The following is a 7,500-nucleotide window of genomic DNA, read 5'->3' as shown; positions in this document are numbered from 1 at the left end:
CTTAGCGAAAGCGGGGGAGGGGAAGGGGGGGTCAGAGGGGGTTCACGAGGTGGGTGGGTGGGGGGAGGGGAAGGGTGGGTCAGAGGGGGGGGTCACGAGGTGGGGTGGGTGGGGGGTAGGGGTCAAGGTTGGGGGAAGATTACTTGACCTAAATCCTTTTCACTCGAACCTCTCAGACAATTTCCTCTGCTGTTGCCTTTGGGACTCGCTAAATCCTTTTAATCTCCGATGCATATTAATGGCATACTCCGTAAAACAAGGAAAAAAAGAGGCATATTATTTCATATTATTCCATTTCCTTGTTCGTCTGAAGTCTCTGTTCACTTTCTCTTTTTTCTCTGCATGTCTGTGAATCCATTTCCGATGCATATTGTCCCACGTTCTAAGTGGAAAACATTTATACTTTCATAAATCATTCCATTTACTTATAAAATCTCTCCCTTTTTATATCTTGCGGCTGTTTTCATGTTCATTTTTGTGTACACGTTACTGTGTTTGTGCTTGTTTTCACACACGCACACACATGCACGCACACACACACGCACACACACACACACACACACACACACACACACACACACACACACACACACACACACACACACACACACACACACACACACACACATATATATATATATCCATATATTCATACATGTGTGTGTGTTTACATTCGTAAGTCCCTTTTCTTCAATCACCTGTCCATCTGTTTGTCAGCCTGTCTCTCCCTCCCCGTAATCAGCTTCCACGATCGGTATACCTGCTGACGAAGCTTCGAACGGGAGAGAGAAAGTAACAGGTGTGTGCGTATGCGTGTGGGTCAGTGTGACTGTTGTTCGTGTGTAAGTTGTGGTGCCAGGCTGGTGGATATTGTGTGCGTGCAGAGGAGTCATGCAGTTGTGTATGTATGTGTGCGTATGTCTGAAGGTGTGTGCGTGCGTGCGTTTTGTGTGTGTGTATGTTTGTATCTGTGTACAGCGTGCCAGAGAGGGATGTAAGTTCACCCATACATACACGTAAGTAAAAGCACGGACGTGTACACATACGCATATATACGAAAGTGTCAGTCAGTCAGGCAAACGCTCGCGCGCGCCCGAGTACGTTAGTGTGTGTGTGTGTGTGTGAGTGAGTGAGTGAGTGTACACGTGAGGCTGGTGGCGACCGACCAGTCCGAGGCAAGACCTGACGACGCACACACGCCCGGGACGCCCACAGCCAGACACGCGAGGGAAGCCAGCGTCTAAACCACCCGGTGGGTCTGCGGCGAGTGTCTGTGTGCGTGTCTTTGCCGTGTGTCTTTAGAGGAGGTGGGGGGGGGGGAGGGGAGAGGGGATTTTTCCCTTTCTAGTTCATCTCTCGTTTATTTTTTTTTTCTAAATACGTGTGCGAACTCGGTGAAAGTTGCTATTTGGAAAACGAATCCTGGAGCGGAGAAGCTGAGGTGAAACTGAGGTGAGGGAGAAGTGACGAGAAAGAGAAAGAGAGAGAGAGAGATAAGAAAGGTCATCCATGAAGTTTAAAATAAGAACCATTCTGACCTTTTTTCGAAAATACATATCCTCGTCATTTCGGTGACCGGCGTCGCGCGAAACTTAACGGCCGTCAAAATATCAAAATGGGAAAAAAAAGTTCAGGGGGCAACATTTTTTTTTAACGATGCATGGCCAGACCTTCCCAAAAAAGGTCAAGGAATATGCAGATTCTGAAGCCCTGACCTGGGAGAGACAAAAGAAAACGTAGTTACCTCAACGCCGATTTTGTAGTAAAATGTGAATAACGTCAACACAGAATTGAATGAATAATAACATAGATAAACGAATAATTGTAACCGTCACTGAATACCGGATATAAATGTGTGACTTGCAAGAAAGAGAGATTCCATGAGTGATATTTCATTTACCGTTAAGAAAGAGAGAGAGAGAGAGAGTGAGAGAAAGAAAAAGAATTAAAACCAGACACACTCCAGTACAGCGAAGCAAGGGAACAGTGAATGAACGAAGAGAAAGAGTGAATGAGAAAATTGAATAAGTGGAGAAAGAGAGAGGAAACGAAAAGCGAAGGAAAATAGGTTAGACAGAGAGCAAGGCCGGAGAGGGGGAAAGAGGAGGGGGGGGAGGGAGGGGGGGGAAAAGGGGGGGGGTTGCGGTATTTAAAACAATACGTGACTCATAAAGAAAAACAAAAACACAAAAAAAAACAGAAATCCGTTATGGAAACAGAAAACAAAAACAAAACAAAAAAAAGAGGAAAAGATAAGTGAAGAAGAAGAAGAATTAGAACAGAAATCAATCAAAAACGAAAACTAAAACGAACCAAAAAGTGAAGAAAGGACAAATGAAGAATTAGAAAAAGAAGAATTAGAATAAAAGAAGAAGAAGAAGAAAGAAAAGATGAGTATATGAGTGAGTGAACAAAGTCCAGTTCTTATGCAGGATTATTCAAGTCTGTCCTTCTCCCCCCTCCCCCCCTCCCCCCCGCTCCAGGATCTTGTTCACTGAGTCACCGCCCAATGTGTTCTTCGGTCTAGTTAGAAGAACAGGAAGAGAGAGAGAGAAGAGAAAGAGGGAGGGAGGAAAGAAGGAAGAGAGAGAAGAAGATAAAGAGGGAGGGAGGAAAGAGAGAAGAAAGAGAGAGAGAGGAGAGAAGAGAAAGAGGGAGGGAGGAAAGAAGGAAGAGAGAGAGAGAGAGAAGAGAAAAGAAAGAGGGAGGGAGGAAAGAAGGAAGAGAGAGAGAGAGTATGAAGAGAAAGAGTGAGGGAGGAAAGAAGAGAGAGAGAGAGAAGAGAAGAAGAGAAAGAGGGAGGGAGGAAAGATGGAAAAGAGAGAGAGAGAGAGAGGAGAAGAGAAAGAGGGAGAGAGTAAAGTGAAAAGAGGGAGGAAGGAAAGAAGGAAGAGAGAGAGAGTGAAGAAGAGAAAGAAGACAGAGAGAGATGAGGAGAAATAAGAAGGAAGGAAAGTAAGAAGAAAGAGAGGGAGGAAAGAAGGAAGAGAGAGCAAGAAGGGGATTAGGGAGGATATGAGGAGTGGGGGAGAGAAAGAGGGAGAGAGAGAGAAAGAGAGAGAGAGAGAGAGAGAGAGAGAGAGAGAGAGAGAGAGAGAGAGAGAGAGAGAGAGAGAGAGAGAGAGAGAGAGAGAGAGAGAGAGAGAGAGAGAGAGAGAGAGAGAGAGAGAGAGGGAGGGAGGGAGGGAGAGAGAGAGAGAGAGAGAGAGAGAGAGAGAGAGAGAGAGAGAGAGAGAGAGAGACGATACGAATGATGGAAGAATGAGAGAGAACAAGCGAGAAAGAAAGAGGAGGAGAAGAACAGGAAGAGTGGAAGAGTGAGAGAAAAAAAAGAACTAGGCATTAAAAGAGAGAAAGAGAAAAAAAAATGAAAACTAAAACACCGAGAGAGAAAAAAAACAGAATAAGACAAAGATAAGAGAAGAAGAAAAAAAAAACAGACCAGGAAACTAATAAAAAAAAGAGAGAGAAATGCCAAAGGAAAATCAAATATACAAACTTCTCTCACATAGCATAGTCTTAGAACCACGTCGAAGTTCTGACTAACTTCTCGCAACATCACGAAGTCAAACAGACGTGCCTTGATGTTGACAAATTTAGTGAAAAAAAGGTTTGACTTAAAAAAAATAAAATGAAATATCTTCACAATACCAGTGATGTATTTAAGCGGTTTCAAATATTATATTTATCATTATTATCATTACTGTTATCATTATTCATGTCATCATTATCATTATAATCTTTATCATCATTATCATTATCATTATTGTTATGATCCTTATTATCATTATCATCATTATTAACATGATCTTCATTATCATCATTACTATTATCATCTTTGTTATCATGATTATGACCATTATCATTACTATTATCAGTGTTATTATTATCATCTTAATTGCTGTTATTATTACCATTATTATTACCATCATTATTATTATCATCAATATCATTATTACGGTTATAAATGATATCATTATTGTTGTTATTATTTGTTACTATTATTGTTATCATTATTATCAGTAGTATCATTATTATTGTTATTATTGTTATTATTATTATTATTGTTATTTTTGTTATTATTATTATTATTATTATTACTATCATTATTATTATTATTATTATTATTATTATTATTATTATTATTATTATTATTATCATTATTATTATTATTATTATTATTATTATTATTATTATTATTATCATTATTATTATTATTATTATCATTATCATTATTATTGTTGTTATCATTATTATTATTATTATTATTTTTATCATTATTATTATTATCATTATCATTATCATTATCATTATCACCATCATCATCATCATCATCATCATCATCATTATTATTATCAGCATTGTCATTAACATTATCAGTATTATCGTTATCATTGTTGTTTTTGAATCCTTAGTACTATCATCCTAATCATTATCACCATTACCATCATTGTTGTAGTTTCTGTTATCACTATCCTTATTGTGGTTATTATTGTTGGTAATATTATCACGTTAATCATCATTACTATTAATGTTTTTTATAATGATGATGTTATTTCTACTATACATTATCATTCTTATTATTATTGTTGTTATTTTTATTATCATTATTATTATTGTTATTGTTATTATCATTATTATTATTATAGTTATTACTATTGTTGTTGTTGTTATTCTTATTACTATTGCCATTCTAATATTCATCATTATTGTTATTATCATTATCATCATGACCATCCTCATCATCATTATTACTCTTTTTGTTATTGTTATTATCATTATCATTATCATTACTATTGCTATTATTACTATTATTATCATTATTACTATTACTATTATTGTTATTGTTATTGTTATCATTATTGATATTGCTGTTGTTGTTACTGTTGTTGCTGTTATTATCATTATCATTATTATCATTATCATTATCATTATTATTATTATTATTATTATTATTATTATTATTATTATCATTATTATCATTATTATCATTATTATCATTATTACCATTATTACTACTACTACTATTTGTATCATTATTTTTATTATAATCACTATCATTATCATTATCATTATTATCATTATTTTTATTATAATCACTATCATTATCATTATCATTATTATCATTATTTCCATTACTGTCATTACCATTCTTGTTTTTATCATTACTATTTTCATTATTGTTATTAGTGTTTTCCTTATTATCATCGTTATTGTTATTGTTATTTTCATTATTATCATTATCATTATCTTTATTATTATCACCATCATCATACTTATTATCATTATTATTATTATCATTATTATTTTCTTTATTATTTTTATCATAATCATTATCATCATCATTATTATTATCATTATCATCATCATTATTATTATTTGCACTATCATTATCATTATTGCATTATTACTATTATTGTTCATCTTCTGTTATTATCATTATTATTGTTATCATTATTATCGTTATTACTATTATTTTAATTACTACTAGTAGCATCGTCATTATCATTGTCATTATTATTATTATTATTATCATTATTATTATTATCATTATTATTATTATCATTATTATTATTATTATTATTATTATTATTATTATTATTATTATTATTATTATTATTATTATTATTATTATTATTATTATTATTATTATCATTATTATCACTATAATCATTATCATTATCATTATTATTATTATCAAAAGCATTGTTTTTATTATTATTGAATAATTATTATTATTACTGTTTTTATTATTATTATTATTATCATTAATGGTGTTATTACTATCATTGTTCTTAGAATTATCATTATTATGAATATTATGATTTTTTTTCTTTTTTTGTTGTTGTTGTTGATGTAATTATAATCATCATTACCATTATCGTTATCATGATTATTATTAACAGCATTATTGTTATTACTCCTCTTTCTCCTCCTGTTTTCATCACTGCAAAAACAAGGTCATTGCAACATTTGTAATTCTTTGCAAGTTAGTGTGAGAATCTTCAAGGTCATAATCAACGTTATTCTGTATGTAAGCTTGTGTGTGTGTGTGTGTTTGTGCGTGGATTTTGAGCGAGATTTTGCGAGTGTGTGTGTGTGTTTTAAAATCAGGGAGATATATATAACCCAGCTATATCTATATCTAATTATTATATGATACATATTTATATAATCTTATGCCTGACCATTGTTTCCCCTGTTCATTCCTCTCTTCTTGCCACACTAGACATTCCAATTTTGTGTTTATCTCTTCCACAAGAGCTATGTATTGACGTAACGCTTGCTTGTTCATCACCGTTCGTCACACGCTAACAACGTGACTTGGAGCGATCTTTAGACCGCTGTATAGGAGATGAGGCAGACTCCTTGCGGGGAGCCAAGGAGCAACACCTCGCTTTGTGGAGCAGCCGCACTCCAACTCCAAAAATCTATTCAATAAATGGATTTAAGAGACTTTGGTTGTATACTTTAAACCCTAAGCTCGCCATCTACCTAACTCTTATAAGGCCTAACACCCGGGCTCTTACGTGTGTGTGTGTGTGTGTGTGTGTGTGTGTGTGTGTGTGTGTGTGTGTGTATGTGTGTGTGTGTGTGTGTGTGTGTGGTAGTGCCTGTGAAGAGGAAGAACCTTACAAGAATAGGTGTGTGTGTGCGATCTTAAGTGTGCTGTCACACTAGCACTTCTTCCGTCACATGCCTTTGTGTGACAATTTCCTGATTTTTGTGTTTCCTAGCAAATGTGTCGATTTTCCAGTCAGTGTGATAATGTATCTGTTTCCGTCTGAAAACCTTTCCGCCAACTTTTTTCAGCCAAGCATAGTCAAACCATACGACTGCATTCGAGAATATTTGTATGTGTGTGTAAATAAGTGTGTAGCCAAACGTTGAAGGAAAAAGTGCTAGTAAATGGCGATCTTAGGATTATAGATAAGCAACCAAGACGTCTTTACTCCCTTCCAGAAGAGTGAGATTGGCGTACAGCTGATCCTCTTCGTCTCAAGGAGTCTGCCCGTTACCTCCCACACGAGTCTACGTATCGCTGTAAGTCACGTAATTAGCATGTGACAACCTCTGATTAGCAAGGAAGTGTCACACCAACATAACTCTTGTGGAAGGGAATAGACAACACAACATTGGAATTGTGGAAAGCAGAGATAATTAGACAAGTAAAGGAGTGATCATGCGTGTATGTGTTAAGTATGTGTGAAGATACGTATGTGGCAAACATGTAAGATTATAAAGATATGTAGAATATAGAAATATGAGACAAATGTAGCTATGATACAGTGTGTGTGTTTGTGTGTGTGTGTGCGTGTGTGTGTGTGTGTGTGTGTGTGTGTGTGTGTGTTTGTGTGCGTGTATGTCTGTGTGTGTGTGTGTGTGTATGTCTCTGTGTGTGTATGTGTGTGTGTGCGTATGTGTGTGTGTCCATCTTCATCTGTAATAACCGATACAGACGCATGTAAGTACTTTTAAATGAAGTGTTTCCACCACATA

General features: G+C 35.3%; 1 protein-coding gene across 3 annotated transcripts in view; it reads left to right on the top strand.

The window, feature by feature from the left end:
* Positions 1-1,119: 1,119 nt before the first annotated feature.
* Positions 1,120-7,500, top strand: part of LOC113811684 (chitooligosaccharidolytic beta-N-acetylglucosaminidase) — a 28,898-nt gene continuing 22,517 nt past the window's right edge. The window contains exons 1-2 of one of the 3 annotated variants that reach the window (XM_070129010.1): positions 1,173-1,252; positions 6,964-7,044. The gene's annotated coding sequence lies outside the window, so the exon portion shown is untranslated. Of the gene's footprint in view, positions 1,276-6,963; positions 7,045-7,500 lie in introns of all 3 variants that reach the window. The other 2 variants (XM_070128997.1, XM_070129003.1) reach the window with 2 other exon arrangements.

Source organism: Penaeus vannamei, chromosome 2, assembly GCF_042767895.1.
Source record: "Penaeus vannamei isolate JL-2024 chromosome 2, ASM4276789v1, whole genome shotgun sequence".
Taxonomy (NCBI): Eukaryota; Metazoa; Arthropoda; class Malacostraca; order Decapoda; family Penaeidae; genus Penaeus; species Penaeus vannamei.
This window is presented reverse-complemented; position numbering and strand designations above follow the sequence as displayed.